The sequence below is a fragment of the Salmo salar genome, chromosome 07 (assembly GCF_965601325.2).
Source record: "Salmo salar chromosome 07, fSalSal1, whole genome shotgun sequence".
Taxonomy (NCBI): Eukaryota; Metazoa; Chordata; class Actinopteri; order Salmoniformes; family Salmonidae; genus Salmo; species Salmo salar.
The window spans coordinates 50877904-50883929 of record NC_138297.1 but is presented as its reverse complement, the minus strand read 5'-3'; positions in this window follow the sequence as shown (position 1 = coordinate 50883929).

Genomic DNA, 6026 nt, shown 5'->3' with positions numbered 1-6026 from the left:
TGCACTGCCTTTCTGAAATCCTTGAAAGCCAAGTTATTAAACAGATCACCGATCATTTAGAATCCCACCGTACCTTCTCCACTATGCAATCTGGTTTCTGAGCTGGTCATGGGTGCACCTCAGCCACACTCAAGGTCCTAAACGATATAACCGCCATCGATAAAAGACAGTACTGTGCAGCCATCTTCATTGACCTGGCCAAGGCTTTCGACTCTGTCAATCACCGCATTCTTATCGGCAGACTCAACAACCTTGGCTTCTCAAATGACTGCCTCGCCTGGTTCACCAACTAATTCTCAGATAGAATTCAGTGTGTCAAATCAGAGGGCCTGTTGTCCGGACCTCTGCCAGTCTCTATGGGGGTGCCACAGGGTTCAATTCTCAGGCCGACTCTTTTCTCTGTATATATCAATGATGTCACTCTTGCTTCTGGTGATTCTCTGATCCACCTCTATGCAGATGACACCATTCGGTATACATCTGGCCCTTCTTTGGACACTGTGCTAACAAACCTCCAAACGAGCTTCAACGCCATACAACACTCCTTCGTGGCCTCCAACTGCTTTTAAATGCTAGTAAAACTAAATGCATGCTCTTCAACCGATTGCTGCCCGCACCCTCCCGCCCGACTAGCATCACTACTCTGTACGGTTCTGACCTGGAATATGTGGATAACTACAAATACAAATACTCCTTCCAGACTCACACTGAGCATCTCCAATCCAAAATTAAATCTAGAATCGGCTTCCTATTTTGCAACAAAGCCTCATTCACTCATGTCACCAAACATACCCTCGTAAAACTGACTATCCTACCGATCCTTGACTTCGGCGATGTCATTTACAAAATAGCCCCCAACACTCTGCTCAGCAAACTGGATGTAGTCTATCACAGTGCCATCTGTTTTGTCACCAAAGCCACATATACTACCCACCACTGCGACCTGTATGCTCTCGTTGGCTGGCCCTCACTACACATCCGTTGCCAATCCCACTGGCTCCAGGTCATCTATAAGTCTTTGCTAGGTAAAGCCCCGCATTATCTCAGCTCACTGGTCACCATAGCAACACCCACCCATAGCACATGCTCCAGCAGGTATATTGCACTGGTCATCTCCAAAGCCAACACTTTCTTTGGCTGCCTTTCCTTCCAGTTCTCTGCTGCCAATGACTGGAACGAATTGCAAAGATCTCTGAAGCTGAAGTCTTATATTTCCCTCTCTTACTTTAAGCATCAGCTGTCTGAGCAGCTTACCGATCACTGCACCTGTAAATAGCACACCCGACAACCTCATCCTCATATTATTACTTACCCTCTTGCTCTTGTGCACCCCAGTATCGCTGCTTGCACACCATCATCTGCACATCTATCACTCCAGTATTAATGGTAAATTGTAATAATTTTTGCCTCTAGGGCCTATTTATTGCCTACCGCCCTACACTTCTACATTTGCACACACTGTACATAGATTTTTCTATTTTTCTTTTCTTTTGTGTTATTCTGTCACGACTTCCGCCGAAGTCGGTCCCTTTCCTTGTTCGGGCGGCGTTCGGCGGTCGACGTCACCGGCCTTCTAGCCATCGCCGATCCACTTTTCATTTTCCATTTGTTTTGTCCTTGTCTCACACACCTGGTTTCAATCCCCCAATTACTTGTTCATTATTTAACCCTCTGTTCCCCCATGTTTGTTTGTGAGTGATTGTTTATTGTATTGCGGTCCGTAATTGTGGCCTTGGATTTATTGACGTGTATTGTGATTATTGTTGAGTAAAAGTGCGAACATTACTCATATCTGCTGTCCTGCGCCTGACTCATCTACACCAGCTACACACAGACGCATTACAGAATCATTCACCTTGAAATGGAGTCAGCAGGAGCAGACGGCCCTCCTTTGGCGGTCGAGGAGCGCATCCAGCAACACACAACCTTGTTGCAACGTCTGGGCACTGCCATGGATCGCGTGCTACAGATGATGGATAGATGGGAGAGAGAAGGAGGTCTTCCAATGCCTCCACCAGCCCCACTACAGCAGGTCCCACTGTCCACCCCTCCTTCACCCGGTTCTAACGGGATTCGGCTCGCACTCCCGAGGGAGTATGATGGGACGGCGGCCGGATGCCAGGGGTTCCTTCTCCAGCTGGAACTCTACCTGGCGACCGTCCACCCGGCTCCTTCGGGACGTGGGAACATGTCCGCCCTCGTCTCCTGCCTCTCAGGCAAAGCCCTGGAGTGGGCCAACGCCGATTGGAGTGAGGGAGACGCGGCGTTGGACCATTACGCAGAGTTCACCCACCGCTTTCGGGAAGTTTTCGACCACCCGCCTGAGGGTCGAGAGGCGGGTGAATGTCTGTTCCACCTGAGGCAGGGGACGAGGAGCGCGCAGGATTTCGCTTTGGACTTCCGGACCCTGGCTGCCAGTGCGGGATGGAACAACAGGGCCCTGATCGATCACTACCGGTGCAGTCTGCGCGAGGACGTCCGTCGGGAGTTGGCCTGCCGAGACACCACCCTCACGTTGGACCAGATGGTGGACCTGTCCATCCGGCTGGACAACCTGCTGGCTACCCGCGGACGTCCGGATCAGGGCCTGTCAGTTCCATACCCAGCAACTCCGCTCCAACGCCCATGGAGCTGGGAAGTGGTGTGATTAGGGCGACCAGAGGAGGGGCCATTCCCTGCGACCATCTGTGGCCGCAGAGAGCACACTGCTGGTCGGTACTGGGGGGGTTCCTTGGGGAGTCGAGGCAGCAGGCAGGGCACTATCGTGTCACCCCAGGTTAGTCGGCACCAGGCTCACCCAGAGCCCCCTGTTGCTCACATGTATGTGTTTATTACATTTCCTGAGTTTTCTCCGCATTCCCAGCATAAGGCGCTCGTAGATTCAGGCGCAGCTGGGAATTTTATTGACCGTTCATTTGCCCATAGTTTAGGGATCCCCCTTGTTCCTGTGGATATGCCCTTCCCTGTGCACACCCTAGATAGTCGACCATTAGGGTCAGGGCTGATTAGGGAGGCCACCGCTCCACTAGACATGGTTACGCAGGAGGGTCACAAGGAGAGAATCAGTCTTTGATCAGGTAGCGGCTCCCATTACCTCACTGCTGAAAGGGGGACCGGTGGAACTGCAGTGGTCGCCTGACGCGGACAGGGCTTTTGGTCACCTGAGTGCTCTGTTTACCTCGGCTCCCGTGCTGGTTCATCCGGATCCCTCTTTGGCGTTCATAGTGGCGGTGGACGCGTCCAAGGCTGGTTGGACAGAGATAAACAAGGCACATCCACGCCTATGACAGGCCTAAGGTGCAGGAGCGCTCCTCGGCCTGTCGCTTCCTCACCTGGTTCTCCATCTGGGACAGGTGTTCCAGGGGTGGTCCACGCAGCAAGAGCAGAGACCCTGTTGAAGCCGGTGTTGATGTTCCTCAGGGGCCATAGGCTCAGTCTCGCTGGAGGTCCCTGGGAGAGATCTGAACCCCCGGGATGGGCAACAACGGGCACGCAGAAGATTATCCAGCCGAATGGCCATAGCGATGAGCTGGTCCAGCGTGAGGTCCTCATCGCGACAGGCCAGCACGGTCTGGACGTCCGCCTGTAGCCCACTGCGGGAAACCGTCAACAGGGCCTGGTCGTTTCAGCCAGTGGACACAGCCACTGTCTGGAAATCCAGAGCATTTCCGACGCTGTCCTGGACCCCTGGCGTAGACAGAGGAGACGCTCACCTCCCTCTCGGCTCTCTGTAGGGTAGTCGAAGACGGCAGTGTTGAATGGCGCTGTCTCTTTCCCCTCAGCACCTGCAGTGGGTCCCAGCCGTAGCAGTACAGTCACTGTGCAGTCTGACTGAGGAAAGTTTTTGTACGGCTCTTTATCACTATGTGAACACTCCACCGCTGTGGTAACTCTGACAGTAGTAATCTCCTGCATCTTCAGCCTGGACTCCACTGATGGTCAGAGATCCACTGCCACTGAATCTAGATGGAGTCCCAGACTGAAGAGTTGTACCTGTCACGTCCTGGCCAGTATAAAGGTTAATTAGTATTGTAGTTTGGTCAGGACGTGGCAGAGGGTATTTGTTTTATGTGGTTCAGGGTGGTGTGTTTTGTAAGAAGGGTGTTTGATTTAGTAATTCCGGGTTTTGGTTTATGTTTAGGTATTTCTATGTGGAGTCTAGTGAGTGTATGTCTATGTTTGATTAATTGGGGTTGGGACTCTCAGTTGAAGGCAGGTGTTGTCTATCTGCCTTTGATTGAGAGTCCCATATAGTAGGGTGTGTTTGTGTTTGCTTTTGTGGGTGATTGTTCTGTGTTTAGCCTAGTGCCTTACCAGACTGTCAGTTTGTCAATCGTTCGTGTTTCTTGTTTGTTGTTTTTGTATTCGTTTTGAAGTGAATAAATGTTCAAAATGAACAATCACATACCTGCTGCGTATTGGTCTACCTTTTCCGACGATGATTTCGTTATATCGTCAGAAGACGAAGAAATCCCTGACAGTACCACCATAAAGAAGGAGTTTCGGGGCAGCATTATGCAATCATAGAGATACAAATAGCTAATCCTGGCAACTAATGTTCTACCATTAATTTACTGAGGCAAGCAGATCAGGGATGTCAAGGTGGTACCCATACCCAGATGAAGATGGTGATAAAAAGGATGGTTGTTGTGGGATCTGTTGTCATGAAGGACAGCTCTCAGTCACGAAGTGTTAAAATCACAGGGCTATAAACACTCTTAGAGCAGCGGGGCAGATGCATTATGCTAAGTAATTTTTCAAGTCGACAGTGTGTGCATACACAGGTCTAAGATTGAACCCAGCATCATGTCTCATTCACAGATGTAATAGTCAGTAACCTGCTCATCAAAATAGTTAATATAATGCTTGATGATCACATCAATATTTGGTGGTGAGGTGGATATGGGGATTTTATCAAGGGGGGCTGATGTACTGTAACATCACTTTCACATGGACTGGTATTGTGTGTGTTTCATAGCATCACATAATGTTTATAGGTGCACTTTCAGGCTGTGACAAATATAACTAGTCACAACCATGACATGATGATGATGATGATGACAATGCAGAACATGCTTTCTAACCATTTTCAAAGTTGACCTCCTTACTGATCTGTGTTCTATGTCATTTTATATCTTTTTAAAAATTCTATGGATAAAATATGACATATAGTAATCAGTAGTTCTGAATATAAATATTAACGTAGATATACATTTCAATGTTGTAGATTTAATTAATTTTCAACAGTAAATTCTGAAAAGTGTAACCTGGAAAGCAGAAAGCAAGTGTCCAGATGAGGATGGTGATAAAAGTCATGGTTGTTGTGGGTTCTGTTGTCATGAAGGACAGCTCTCAGTCATGAAGTGTTAAACTGACAGGGCTATAAAAGCACATAGAGCAGTGGGGCAGATGCATTACACAAATGACTGTTTCAAATCTATTTCAGTTTCAAAGTAGGCTAAAGTCATTATAATATATTTTGTCTGCATGAGCTTGCTTTTATAATAATAGTAATTAGGTGGGTGCTTATATTTGTCCTATTTCATTATATACTCCACCACTGTGGTCACGGCCAGTATCTGCCAATATTAACAATGACCCTGGAGCAATTAGGGTTAAGTGCCAAGCTAAAGGGCACATCGACAGATGTTTCACAGTGTCGGCCTGGGGATTTGAACTAGCAACCTTTTGGTTAATAGGTTGCTGGTTCAAGTCCCCGACTTGACTTGGTGAAAAATCTGTCAATGTGCCCTTGAGCAAGGCACTTAACTCTAATTTCTCCTGTAAGTCCCTCTGGATAAGAGCCTCTGCTAAGTGAAGTAAATGTAATATGTCGGATCAATTGAAAATGAAAATAATGCTTCAGCGATACAAATTGAACAGAGCCCGAAGATGGTGATAAAAGTCATGGTTGTTGTGGGTTCTGTTGTCATGACGGACAGCTCTCAGTCACGACGTGTTAAACCCAAATGTTTATACACTCTAGCGAGCATATGCATATTCATGTTTTAAATCTATTTCAGTTT